This window comes from Ischnura elegans, chromosome 1 (genome assembly GCF_921293095.1).
Source record: "Ischnura elegans chromosome 1, ioIscEleg1.1, whole genome shotgun sequence".
Lineage (NCBI taxonomy): Eukaryota > Metazoa > Arthropoda > Insecta > Odonata > Coenagrionidae > Ischnura > Ischnura elegans.
This window is the reverse complement of record NC_060246.1, coordinates 57,296,480-57,311,513: the sequence shown is the minus strand read 5'-3', so window position 1 is coordinate 57,311,513 and position 15,034 is coordinate 57,296,480. Positions and strand designations below refer to the sequence as shown.

Genomic DNA, 15,034 nt, shown 5'->3' with positions numbered 1-15,034 from the left:
GGTTCCCGACTCTCTCCTCCCCATCCTAACCCTTTGGACCCCACATTTTCGTACACAACCGTTGCGCGGCCTCCTCAAATCAATTAATCCTGGGCGTCAAACGTAAATATCCTTTCCGCGTCCCGCTGTGCCTCTTTAGGATCTCCCAAAAAACACCCCCATCCCCCCCTTTCCGAGCGACGCGAAGAAAAGGTTCTCCGTGCGGACGTTAGCCACGCTCAGATTCATGCGGCCTGGCTCGGAACGTCGCAACGCCTTTCTCTCCGAAAAACATGCGATCCCCGGTGACGGCAGATGTTCCCGTCTCGCAACGGAAATTATATTTTAGTCGCAGATGTATGCGTTGCTTTTATACGCGTGTTAAATGGCAATGAGATAAGTTATTCATGGTGCATGATAATTTATGAACAATCGTTCCATTTTGTTTCCGCCTATTCCGCACTAAATGCACGTAAACGCGAAAGAGTTGGAATCATTAGCTACAAAATAGTGAGCTTTTATCGATTTATCTCCCTCGTCGTAATTAATTTCTTTGAATGACTGTTCAAGTTTTCACGACGGCAAGGGTCTTCCCAGTCCTTTTCATCGTGGATAGGTGGTATTTAATGATATTTTTAATGGCTGAGAGCCGTATCAGTAGTCCAACCCATTACGTGTATCTTCCCAATGCACTGTCACATAAAATGGTGAATATTCATAGCTAGACAAACTCAGAAGATTTATGCACGAAACATTAGGTTTACATGCCTTCTTAGTGGCAGATGCCGATGATAACTTCTCCTAATGCCTCTCCCTGGTCCCACATTTTTTTCTCGGAACATTTGATGCTGAAAAACTAATTTACATTTCAGAATTTGTGTTTTTTCTAGACTTAGATTACACACGGAAGAAATGGTCCTGAAGTTATGCTAAGCAAATAAAGCATTAGCCTAAATCAATCTATGAATTGGTTGCGAGCGGGAAAGGAGACTGTTGTTATTCCGTTCGCACAAAAACTCCCCATTTTTTCCACCCGTGCGCGGACTCCCCTGAGCGTCTCCCTTCGCAGGAGCGACACATAACAAATGATCTGCTTACCCAACCACGCGAGTTCAATGAGGATGAAAGAGAATTGTATCGGCGCGACCTGAGTGGCGGGAGAAAAGGATACCTACATGCTGAGATAAATGAAGGTGGCCGGCTTCGAGGGAGGCCTCGTGTGATTGTCTGACAAAGTAAAAAAAAAGAACAGCGACAGGGGAGAACTTTGAGGAATGAGCGATCCGACTCGATGTGACTCCGTGCCTCGCTTCTAGGAAAAATACCATTAACCCTTTGATGCGTACTCGAAAGCAAGGCAGTTGCTGCGAATGCGAACACACGAGAGCCCACATGTCCGCTACCGCCGCTGACACCTCAACCATTCCCAAGGTAGACTCATGATCCGTCGCGCTCTGCACTTGGACGTCTCAATTCCGAATGGCACCTTCGACGGAGCATCTGGGTGGTGAGCTTACGGAGTCAGACCTCATTCCGACGTAGTTGATTGATGTATAGAATATTCTTCCTACTTAATGCAGGGTTTGAGTGAGTATTTCATTTTTCAAATGAACTCTATTTTTCCGTGTAAATATGAAGCATTTTTTCATTATTTACTCATAAAAAATAAATTTGGCTGTACCATAAACTGATAAATTATCATTATCTGAAGGAGATCGCAATAAGCTGTACCCATGTACGGAATGGTCCCTTTGTTTTGGTGCATCAATCAATTGCAAAGATTGTTGCGCTTGGATTTCTAGAAGATAATTTGTTAATTTACAGTCTTACACCATGGTGATTTCGAAGGTTTATGGTACATGATTTCTCCTCTCTAAATAGATTTGTGATGGGGGGAAAAAGAAAATGGAATCTCATACTCAGAATATACTCCTCAAATTAAACTAATTATACAACTTTATTTTTTCATATTGTTTCCGAGGATTATAATAATTTATTTCACATAGCGAATTCAACATTTAAAGAGATTGCCAAATGTGCATTGTCCCCTAATTTTTAGTTACGGAAAATACGTTCTCCCCGCGAGAATCCCTCGACAGTAAAGGAGCTACATAAATTTCAGTCTCAATTCCACGTATCGAGTGTCACGATATTTTTTCGCGGAGGAGCATGAAAGACTTGAGTGAGATCGAGGGTTTTAGATAGAATTTCCTTCCAACCGGCAGCAGTGAAGGCGGCCACCGTCTCGGGGGTCGGGATACAAAAGGCTGATACGTCCTTCTGCCTCTCATCTCTCAATCATAGCATCGGCGCTTTCGCACAGTCACGCCGTGCGTACGGCAGCTCTTCCCGCCTTCTCCCCCACCCACCCCTCGGGATCTCGCCGTCTCCTTTCTCTGCCATTGGCCGCCCGTCCCGCGCGCCGCGCTGCACACGCCAATCGTGCGGACGAACGATATCGGGCGGGGAATAATGATAAAATCGCGATCGAAATTGTGACTGCGTGCGCATATAAAGTGGAATTGTGACCTAAATGCTGACTCGAGGCTGTTACTTTTCTCTCTCTCTCGATTCATTTACGGGGGAGTTGATGTCCTTGCGTCAAGAACATACATGGGCATCCACAGCCTTGGGAGGTCGTTGGCTTATATGGACTAGCGAGGGTTGCATTTCGATGCGTAAAGGATTCAGTCGGGATCTTTAAATAGTCATTGATCCTCTTTAGCATGCTATATGGCGTAGGTGAAATCGTTTGGTTGCCATAGAGGTTTCGCTTGGCAGGTCTTCTGTCGCGATAGCAAATCGTAGTGGAGTGTCTGTGTAGCTTCGAAACTCACGAGTGCCGTTAAAAATTTCAGCAGTACATGAAGATGATTGTGCTTTGTGAGAATTATGAATAAAATTTAATCGAAACAAGCCACACTCATTGGTTGTATTTTTACTTCCTCTTCAAAATATCATCGATGCAAATATGGCCGTGTGGTGGATGCCTAAATTTACCGTTATTGAGTTGATGGTAATGCTAATTTTTTAATACTATGAATTATTCCTTTTGGATAAATAGTCACGACTCATCTTTACGATCTTAGTATACTGCATTTTCGTTCGTTATTTGCAATTGCCGTGCGTTAATTCGTTTTTCATAGCTGAATGACCGTTCACCCATAGTCAAGTTAGCATATCGCACATCAACCAAAGAGAGTGTAATGGGTATTATTAGTACATGTCACGCCAGATGCACCGTATTTAGCATCGTATAGCGGCCGATGATAAGAGTGAGAGGGAGAGAATTGAGATTGCCAGATAACTCATCAGCTTGATAAGTCGTCGCTAAGTATTGAGTCCCTTTATGGCACACGTTTTTTTCGGAATGTGTGCGCTTGCTTCCATCCATCAATAGATACTCACTCGGCAAAGACAGAGAGTTAGAAAGGACGTAAGGGGCCGGTAGAGAGTAGGAATTGCGGTTTTCCGAGAGGCCGACGTGAGATCTATTAGAGTTCACCACAGCTCCCATGTGGTTGTGTTGCGTCCACGCGTGCCGTTGTCTTTCCATCTCGCTTTCAGCCTCCTCTTCTGCACCCCCTTCCCTTTATCTCTCGTCCCCCCGTCCAGAGACCCTCCCCCCAGGCCCCGATCCCCCACCCTCCCTCTGTTCGACCCACAATCCCCGTCTGCTTCATTCCGCATTCCCCTCTCGGAGGGAGTCCATTAGGAAATGGAGGCTGCGTGGGAGGAATGAGACGGAGGCCCATGTTTCCCTCTCCCCATCGCTCCAGGCGCGCCTCGCTCCGCAACCGACGGGATATTCCAACGCTCGTCCCACGTGTAAGGCCACGGTGACGCTGGGGGACGGTTTCTTCCAGGCTGGGGAATACCCTGATCCTAAGTTCCCGTCTTCGTCATCCCAGCTCTCTTGGAAGTACGCATTTTTCCCGATTGTGTATCATCTTCGTTGAGAACGTATAGGATCAGTTGCTGAATGGCAGTTTTCTTGGGGTTCTATCTCGATCAGGACATCTACTGCTCTCGAGAGGCGTGTCTTACATCGTCATCGTGGCTGTTATCATCGTTTTTAGGTCCAATGCAGATGCTTGAAGATTTAAAATTTTGGAATCAACAAATTACTCGTCCCAGTTGGAGACCCCCATCTGAGGGAAGGGTGTATAATTCGCGAGTTTCCATTAGTGCCAGTGGCTGAGTTAGAGGCAGCTTAAAACTCTCGGAAGATAATGTTAACTTTAGGTAATAATTTTACTGATTCGTTTGATAATTATATTCTTGATTTTTCCAGTAAATGGTCACAGATATACAAACTTTACTGCTCACTTCACAGTATTAAGCTTTTCTTCAACACTTCCACTTATTTTGTGAACAGGAGAATAGGTTTTCTTTCAACTATAACTTTCGCTATAAGCACACGGTTTTCATTGTGGATTATTCATGTACGTGATCCTAAGTTTCATTACCATAGAAATCGCAGTGGGCATTTAGGAGAGAAAGAGACACGACAATAAGTAATGACTTGCTACATTTAGAGTTGAGCTCTGATTTGATGATCAAAAATCAATCTAAGATCTTCTTACGAGATCCATTGGTTATTTGTAAATTTTAAAAGAAATGCTTGCTAAATAGAGTATTCTCTCATTTACCGTTCGACTATGAAGAGTAATTAAAGAGCTGGGAAAAATGTGTAAACTCATTGTCATGAAAAATTCCTGAGTGAAATACAATCGCTTGAATGCAACACTAAAAGAAAATTGGTATAATATATATTGTGTCTTCTGAACTGCACGATTAAGAATTCATTGCTATTTTTCATGGAAATTTTTTCAGTGCGTCATTTGCTACTTAACATTGTGGATTTACTGTCGGTTCTAAGAAATAATTGCGTCTCGTTTTCTGTGAATGGACTAAAGGCGTGAAAATATAGGAGGCAAAGAGTCGTGCTGTTTATCGAGATGGGCATTTGCCAAGTTTCCAGTCATTAGTCGGGAAAATTTAATGGCAAACGGAATTGCATTACACGATAAACTCTTGGCTCAAATTACTGATGCTTATTTTTGCTCATTTCTTTTCTAGCTGATGAAGTAGTGTCATTTATGATGTTTTTTTAGGGAATTCGGCTGCATGTGTGCGGTATTTACCACCATTTATTGGCTTTAGTGATATAATCAAATATTTTAGTAAGTTAGATATAATTTTTAATTCAAGGCTTTCTCACTGATTCCTGTAACTTTTTGATACTTGATGAATGAGTAACAAAGATGTATGAAAAATTAGGGCACTTTTTTTACGTTTATGATCACTCAACGTGATATTATATGAAACCCATACTCGTCCAGCATTAGCATGTATCAATATTCGCTTAGCGCAAAATATAAATAAAGAAATCTTTTCTTGAAATGAACCTACTAGTTATCTATTAAACTCACTCGAATAAATGGCAGGGTAATTAAAGTCTTGTGCCAGGCAGAGAAAGAACTCCACACTCTGTTTTGCATAGTAACAGCAGAAAGCATTAGTGTCCATAAAGAGTTTGAGCTCCCAAGTGCCCTCCGCCGCGGCTTACTTTCCGCGGCTTTCGATCGCCCATTGAGTGGCGAAGCGATCGGCCGACGGAGAGCGAGCGATTGACTTAAAAGGAACGAAATGTATTGGCCGAATGCAAGGATAGGAGAATGAGTTTGAGGACGTGTATAGGGCCTGCGAAGGTTTCACACCACTTCGGTTGCAAATGGAAAGGGAATGGCGAAGTGCTGGAGGACGCTTCGGTAAGGAAATCGGAGCAGAAGGGAAATGTGGAGAGGTTAGCACTGCAAGGGTTAATGCTGGTTTCTATGGTTCATGATTGAAAGGGATGGAAAAGTGATAAAAATCATCTGCCATTACTGAACAGCCTCTGGCTGTGCTCTCTATTGAGGTCCTCCTGTAGCTAAACTAACTTAATTTCATCTCTTGGTACTATTCATGTAGTGAGAGTGCAGAGTTTTTAATTAATATGTTGACTCAACATTTATGAAATGGCAACACCCTGAACATTAATAATTAAAAGGCGTGGAGCAATCAGAAATGTTGAAAGCTAGTAGTGACCAAAGACAAAAACGCATGAAAGATTAGATGATCTTAAATACTCCGATTGGTACAGATACTCTTTTTTCGTGAAACGTCTTAAATAAGGTCCTAGGCATAAGGATCACCAATTGAAATTTTTAAAAATATTCTTGTTATTTGTCCATCAATCGCGTGCATTGCCATCACATGATTCACTGCATATCTATACATGGTATCTCAACAAGCTATCGCTCACCTCCAGCAGCTGATTTTTTTAATGAAACAGTGGAATGCGTATATGTATAATATGTATTCCCGATACGTACGTATTTATTCACTTAATTATGCTGCTAAGTAAGGGAAATCCCTAACACTGGGAAATAATCGCGAGTCAATCGCCAAGGAATGAGACACGTCACCATCTTCTCTGTCTACTTCAATATATACGGCACTATGGCTCTACATATTGAGAGTTTTATAAGAATTTCAATTATGCAGAGATACGGAGGTTTATATCAATTATACTTAAAATTGGGAGGTTTTTATTCCTTTAGGCTTGACACTGATTATCACTCACACTGGAAAAGATTTTATACTGTATCTGCAACGCTGAAAGCGAGGAAATGTATTAGAATCAGTGAAGTCTTATAAAAAAAGTATGTGCACATCAGGAACAAAAGCATGAAGAAATATATACAGGGAGTTCTTCTTTAATCAGCGATTCGGGACTGGTTTCATCAGCTATCCACGTGAATTACTGGTCTACTTTCCGCTTCATTTCTGCATAAGATATGATTCGCGCCATGTATTATCTGCTTAACGAATTGCAGTCTTGATCTTCCCCTACACCCTCTACAATAATGTTTCCATATTGTGCAGTTATTTACGATTTACACCTGACGCAAAGACGGATGTCGCGCAATCTAGGAAGAAAACCACTAAATAAAATGCGTAATATTTTTGGACTCATTTCAAATTATTTTCAAATTTAAGCGCTCGATATTTTTTAGGCAGATCAATCCGAAAATGAATAAGGGATGAGGGTTTGGGGGTTGGAAATCACTGGTCATTCCACTAGGGAAATACTCTCAGGCAGGAGCCGAACGGGGATCTCAGGAGGGTGAAAACAACCGGATAAAATTCGTAATATTTTTGGACTCATTTCAAATTATTTTAGAATTTAGAGGCTTGGTGTTTATGTGACAGATCAATCTCAGAGTGAATAAGGGATGAGGGTGGGAAATCACTGGCCATTCCACCACGGCTGTATTATTCTCGGGCAGAGGCCGGGCGGGGAGCGCAGGAGGGTGGGCAAGGTTGTCGGAGGGGAACAGAAGGGCTGCAGTGTAAAGGGATCCCCCGAGTCTACGCGAGTGCAACAGGTGGAGGCAGCAGACCCCACCCGCCGCCGTCGCCTTTTCAAAAGGCCGCCACCGCTGCACGTTGAACTCTCTCCCCTCCGCGGCGGGTCCCTCTTGCGTTTGAGTGATTCGCAGTCGGGTCACGAGTGGGCCACGCGTCTCACGTGCACGCCCGAGATTGCCCCCGAACGTGCCGCCGCCTCTTCAACGCAACCTCCCCACCCACGCTTCCTCTCGCTCCACATCCTTCCTCTCCCTCGGCTCTGGGCTTCCAAAGCAGCGCACCTCCACACTGCCTCTCTCCTTATCTTGAGATCAGTTCAGTGCCTTAGCAGTCCTTTTGGGATAACATCGGCGGGTTTTGTCATTTTTGCTATTCGGATTTGATGTTTGGGTCGGGAGGATTGAAGTTATGTAGCATTCCAAAGCGTTACCATGCTAAGCGTTCCTGCAGTGGTAACTTATTTAACAGTACTACTCAAAGTGTTTTGTCCTGTCCTGCTTATTATGCATAAAAATGGAGTTGGGCTGTGGCTCATTTAATTCACTTCTTACTTTGGATTGCCAGTTGGTTACCATTATATCAAATAATTTATTTTTTCATCACAATACATATTCGGGATTTATATAGAGGGCAGGAATATTTAATAAGAAGGAGATAAGCAAACTGGTTGTTGATTGTCATGAGAAAGAAGAGTAAAAAGCGAGAAAGGAAGGAGAAAATTTGATGTATTGACAATTATCTGCGAAAATAGGAGTTACCAAGAGATATGAAAATGCGGGCACAAAACAGAGAAGTTTTGAGGAGTTCAGCTGAAACCTGTCTTAGGACAAATACGCATTGATGAGAGGAAATATTGAGTACTTATAAGGACCAGCACTCTTATATGTAATAGTCTAACCGAAGGAGCGGAGGTGGAAAAGAACTGCCTCATGTGCGACGACGACTTCAATTCCCTCCGGCAGGTTATGAAGTCCAGCTTACATTAAGTAAGGGGGAGAGCGATAAGTGGGGAAATGAGTTGAGAGGGGTGCGTTTCGGTGGCTGGGCGTGGGACCCTGGGGGGAGGAGGGGGGTGGGGTTGGTGTTTTTCGTCGTCGTCTAGGGTGGTGGGAAAGGAGATTCCGTGGGAAGGACGTCGTGGGTCATCGGCCCAACTCTTTCTTTCTCTTTTAATTTTCCCTCGGGACGAGCATCTCATTGCGCTGCCACACCAGGGGACAAAAAAAAGAATCTGCCCCACAGATATGCATCGCCCACATCTTTTTTTTAGTTCTCAACCCTCGACTAGTTTCTTGACCCTGCAAGCGTCTTTTTGAGTGTTGTTTGGCATCAGCCTATTACGTCCCGGTTATCTCATATGAGATCACTTTTAGATTTCGTAATTATCTGTCTGTTGCACATTTGTATATCTAACATTCACTATCTATTAGGTATATTTCTCTGATATCCACATGAGATCTAAAATTCTATCTTTGAATTAATTGATATACAAGCTTTCTACTGAAATCTGTTAATTTTTAAGTGATCTGATGTGGTATCACCGGGAGCGTTACATCGACCAGTAGCGACGACAAAATTAATTATAAGTATCCTATAAGCTTCATTTCGGTAATCTGTCTGGTTTTACGCGTAAAGCATTCACTTGGTTTCTTCACCTACATTGTATCGTCCTCATTTTCTTGGCAATTCATTAGCATTCGCTAATTTTTTTCTAGTGCGTTGGGTAATACCTTAAATAGTCTTATTTCGTGATTTTTACTGCCTATATTACAGTGCAATTATATGCCGTCTCGTTTTCCATCAGGGATATAAACCTTAGCTTCGTTTGGCTACAGATTGTTTTGGCTTCGAATCAAAAATGAAATCAGTTCGAAAGTATTCCATGTTAATGCTACAAATAATTTTAAAAAAATGTAAATCCATATAATTACGAATCTGATAATGCTTCTCTTCAGATGAATATTATATTGATTTAGGTTTTTTGCGCTCGTCACGGCAGTAGGGCATTAGTATGTTAATTAGGTTCAGTTGCTTGGCACGCAAAATTCACCCCCTTTGCACGTAAAAGTTTTTTTTTCCATTGAACTTGGGATTCCCCGAAAACCCACGAAGTTACGTCATACCCCTTCAGCTGCCAACCGAGACCCCCAGACTCAGTCACGACATCCTTCGAAGTATAATTGAAAGACAAATTTTTTATTCCTTAGATTAAATGCACTGGACGTAACGGTTTTACACTGTAATTATCTATTTTATACCCAAAGGTTTTTCTTATACACTTAAATTTGCAAGTTATTATGATGGCACAGCTGTTTGTCTCGAAGTCAGATTCAAGATTATATTTTCACTAGAGAAATACTTTGGGTTAGGGAGAACTTTATTGAACATGTCAGGAAAATAAAACAAAATTCTTCAGAAACGTGATTAGACGCTTCTTATTCTATTTTTTTTTCTCAATATATTTCCCCGTAAAGAGAGAATACTGTTAGTATCGCATAACAAAAGTATGATATCTCACCAGAACTCAGAGCGTTATTTTGTCAGATTCCTTTCCACGCTGTAAATTTAATTGGTGAGGAATACCGCGAATAGCTTCTCAATGCGTGACCGAATCGCGAGAGGAAAAGCTATTCAATCCTTATTCATTGCCTCCAAAAATGAAACGAGACCCAGCAGTAATAAAGGCAATAAAAACAAAGCACCGCTGTCCTTGACAATCGGAACGAGGTACATCAGATAAGGAATGGGAAAAGAATGAACAGGAGATACGCCAAACACGAGTTTCCGAAAAAAAATATTTTAGTCACAGAAGGGGAGAAAATTGAAAAGTTTGTGTAGGTTCTAAACGCACGTTTTAAATTCGGACCATAAAAACGGCGAAACATTTGGACATTTTCATTCCAGTAGGAGAGAAATTATGAGTGGAAGAAAGCTCCCTGGTGGTGTGATTGCGATCTGCCGTTGGTGTATAGAAGGGTATAAAAAAATGGAAATGAGCGTGAATTTGGACAGAAGAGGGGAGAAATGACTGAGTCTAATGAGAGGTTATTGAGGACTAGGGATTTTTTCGGGAGAAAGGTATCGTGCGGCGGGATAATGGCTGGTTTTGACGCTCAAGCGTGGTAGGCGAATTTCAGTGTGTGAGAGTGGTAAATACAGGGAATGTGTGAGATCTGGCGATATAGTAGCTTTGAATCGACCTGAACGCAAGGAGCGAAGATGCTGGTCGTGTACGGGTAGTTATGAGGTCTTCTGGTAAGAAATTGTTTTATTTATAACCGTTACTGTGTTTCAGATCGGAGAAATAGATAGGCCTCTGATGAAAATTTTTCTAAGGAGCTCACTGAAAAGAATTATTCACTTCAAAAGAATCAAGCACCTATTGAGAGTATACAATTTATTTCCCTACCTTTAGCCAGTAATCGTATTCGCAGTCGCGAAAAAAATGTAAATCACCATATTGATGTGTATTATTTCCTTATCCGTCAATACACTTATCTTTCTCCCTTTGGTAATTGAATGTAGACGATATGATGGCGAACATTTTGCGAATTGGTTTCCACTCCAAGATACCGTTCAGCGAGGCTGATTGCGGAGTATAAATTTTAATTCGTAATTTGTACAAATTGCTCAATTTTTAGTGGATTGTATTGAAATATAGCTAAGAATGACATTTTTCTGAGTTTTTCAGCGATTATATTCGCAGATTAGGTATGATGTGGATGAAGCCGAGCTCAAAAATTGTAAATACCTCCTCGTATGTATTATAACCCCGCTGGTTAGTGAGTAGGGGTAAGTGAACTTTGAAAATCACCATCCCCCTCCTCCAAAGACTACAATCTAAAAAAATGGGAGTCGCTAAAGAGAAAGCTGAGTGGAAATTGAAGAAAATAATTCATTTCCGTTTCTGGGTGAAAAGAATCTTGTTCACGAAGTGCGCGAAATTTCTTAACGAAAGTGACAGCGCACGTAATTAAGTTCTGCGGAAACGAAAAAGGAATGAGAATAATGAAATTATAATTATTATTTTGTAGGTAAAAGTTAGGTCAAGCCTTAAGGTGTCCAGGAAAAAAAAACAAATTAACATCATATTTTCGCGGACTTTTCTTTACGAAAGTGACAGCTCACGTAGTTATGTTCTGTAGAAGCGAAGAAGGAATGAGATTAATAAAATTATAATCATTATTTTGTAAGTAAAAGTTAAGTCAAGCTTGAAGGTACCGAGGAAAAAAAACAGAATTTACTTCATTCTTTCGTAGACTTTTCTTGACGAAAGTGGCAGGCGTATGTAGTGAAGTTCTGCGGAAGCGAATATAAGAAATGAGAAGCCCCAAGTCTCGCCTCGTTATAAGATGGCGGCTCGAGCAATAGACAGCGAGAGAGAGAGAGAGAGGGATGGCAAACAGTGAGGGGAGGAGGGTTGGGGAAGTCTCCGTCAGCGTTGCCCGCGACCGCAGGCGGCACGCGACCCGTCATCGCGTCGGCCGCTCCTTTACCGCCAACAGCGGCTCGCCTCCTTCATTGTCATTCTCCAGGCATTAGTGCATGATCCCGCCGCCGAGGTGGCACTCGGATTTGTCATGAGATAAGGGATGTGGGAGACGCTTCGGCATGCGATTATGAGGGGAAGTGGTAGCAGCCCTGTGGCTGTTTGCTGGTACTCATTTGTGGAGGGGGGATATAGGGAAGAATGAGATTTAGCGTCGTTTAAGGAAAGTAGTGGAGGGAATAAAGAGATGGTTTTCAGCCACTGTTAGACAGACGTCGTCGCCTCTTGATCGCTTCCAATTAGATGGGGTAGAGGAAGAGAGAATGACAGATGGTTTCGTTTCTCCAAATAATGGACGAATCACATAAATGCGTGTTTGATCAAACCTCAGGGTTACATTTTCTTGTTTGCCTTGGGGTAAATTAATACTTATTTTTCCACTCAAACAATTTCGCCAATTTCTTTTAAATTATCATCATCTTCTCTGCTGATACAAAACGCTCAAATTTCGACCTCACGTAAAAAAATATTTTTCTGATCTTATCCGTAGCAATTCCGGCGTAATCTTTTTTCTGTGATGTTTTAGGGTCCCGCTACCTCCGAATTTTGTAGATAAGGGACAATTCATTAGATGAATCTCCAGCTAAATAGGACAATTACAGTCGTCTTTTTAATTAAAAGTCTGCACGCGAGATGTTTTAGGATGTTTAGCTGGGATAATTATCTGGGGGCTGTCATTTAGACCTAAATAAGTAGAATATGACCATAAACCCATTAAAGGATATCAAGAAATGGCAATGAACTTGTGAAATAACAGGTCACTTTGAGACCAGTGTTGTGTACGAGAGTTTGTCTAAAGATTACGATTTTAAAATAGATAACTCCTCACACCATTCAATTGAAGGAGAGCTGGTAAACACTTGAATATTGTCTGAGCTCACCACATAAGAGGTTTTTTATAGGTTAAATTATTATAACTTTGTTATTAAAAGTTATGTCAAGCCTGAAGGTAACTGAAAAAACCAGTATTCATTCGTTGATTATTTCCCTTAAGACGACTTAATCCTGGCTAAACATTCAAAACATCAATGCCCGTCAATACCCGTCCCGTCCCGTAGATTCACCATCACCATCAATACCGTAGATTAACGATCAGAAGTACCCGGCTTCATCGAAAGTCAAAAATCTTTCTATATGCATTTTTCACAAGGGTTACGTGGCCGGTTGCATGGAACATAATACCCGTTGACTGAGTGTTGATATCTGCTTTCTTGCCCTTGAGAACGAAGGAGCACCCCAAAAAGATTGAGGACTCAATGCTCCTCAGCAGGTACGGAAGGAAATCCAGGCAGAAGGACCTGCCTGAGGTGTTGGAAAGGGGAACCTCGGTGAGGCGTGGAAGGAAGAGGAGGCATGCAAAACAATGGGATGTTACTCGCGGGATTTAGGAGGAGGGGGTGGGCAAAAAAAATAACAACAACATGGAACGAACGTTGCGGGCAAGTGCCGCGCCATGGGCAGGACAGAATGGGTGGAAGAGAGTAAGAAAAGAAGCGTCCTCTATCCTTTCGAGAGATCGCTCGATGGGATAAGGCAATTAGGGGGGAAGTTAGAGGGATGGTAATGAAGATGTATGGCCGATAGGGTTGGGAGGGCGGGGGAGGAGGAGGAAGGGGTGAAGGCCTAAGAGGTGGAAGGGAGGGGGAAGAGGGTGTTTTTTTAGGGGGGGGGAGGGGAGGAAGGAAGAAAGAGGAGGTGGGGATAGCATTGCTATGTGGAACGAGATTGGGAGCCCGGATAAAAGTTAATTTTGAAATGAGATGGTTTGAGGTGAGGCGGTATAAAGAAGGGCGAGGGAGTGGTTTGTTCTAGAGGGGGGATATAAGGACGGAAAGGAGGAAAAGGGAACGAGGATGTTTTTCAATGTGGATGGATGGACACTAGGGTGGAGGGCGTGGGACGCGTGGAAGAGGAAGGAGGAGAAAGAGAGAGAAATGATAGACGTTTGATGGTCGGGTTCAATTTATGCTTAATTGGGAGTGGGACGTTTTTGATGTCCGACATGAGTGAAGGGTGTATATTTTCTACCTCTGCTCTTCCGTTTCTGCACGCCATAAGCGTTGGTAAAGAACACTGCTGGGCGATACGGAGGGAAAAAAATAATGCGATTCGTCACGTGTGAGCTGCCCTCTGACGGTGAAACAGCTAAAGTAGGAGGAGGAGGAGGCGAAAGGTATCGTATGAAAAAATATATCCTCGCGGTGAATTTTTTTTCGTATGGTTTCTTTCCTGGAGGAAATGAAACGTGCGTGCAAACGGGACAGTGACAAATGAAGGCGAGAATGCTAAGGGACAAAATCCGCGTGCGGTCAGTCTCCAGCAGTCGAGCCGTGCGTTGATGCGTCCAACGCACACTTGCGTTAATGAGCGCTGACTTGCGTCGTCGCGATAATCGCGGGAAGCCTGGGGAGGCGGTAATGAAATCTTAATGAGGTTGCCACGGAATTCTTGGCGGGGACGGAAAAAGAGAGAGACTCATTATTATCGCGGGGGGAAGTTCAAAATGGGATCGTGAAATAATCCGGTGAATACAACCATCGAGTCGAAAAAAGTCTTTTTAAAACGTTGTCATTATTTAGATCTCCACGAACATTCTTCAGGAACCCCGAAATTTGGCTCACGATATTTTTACGAGCACGAGTGACGGGGCTGTTTTCCTCGGAAAATTGTATACTTTGCATTCATGGTAATAAATTGAATTAACCCGGTAAACAGCTGCTTTAATTGAAACTGATGGATTAGGGGTATAAGAGATACCTGGATATCGGTCGATCTTACGGTGGTCAAATACGCGGACATAATTATATTCTTTAATTTATCTCCTTAATAAGTATTTCCTTAAGTTTATCGTTTCACCTAAATAAGCTTTTATTTTCGCCTGGATAAGTTTTTTACATCATAAATATTATTGGATTTTATGAAATATATAAAAGGATATCCAGCAAAATGGAAACTCCTTGTAAAATTAGTTGAGCCTGGGTATATTTCTATGTAAATTAATGAACTTAATATGATTTAAACCTTCAGTTTCATATTTCGGTACGTAGTTAAGAGAAATTATTTGGAATCCCGCATCGTTTAACACAC

General features: G+C 42.2%; 1 protein-coding gene across 4 annotated transcripts in view; it reads left to right on the top strand.

Moving 5' to 3' along the window:
- The window catches only part of LOC124161070, a 485,504-nt gene that overhangs the window by 271,798 nt on the left and 198,672 nt on the right, over nucleotides 1-15,034 (top strand). The gene's annotated exons all lie outside the window — the stretch shown is intronic.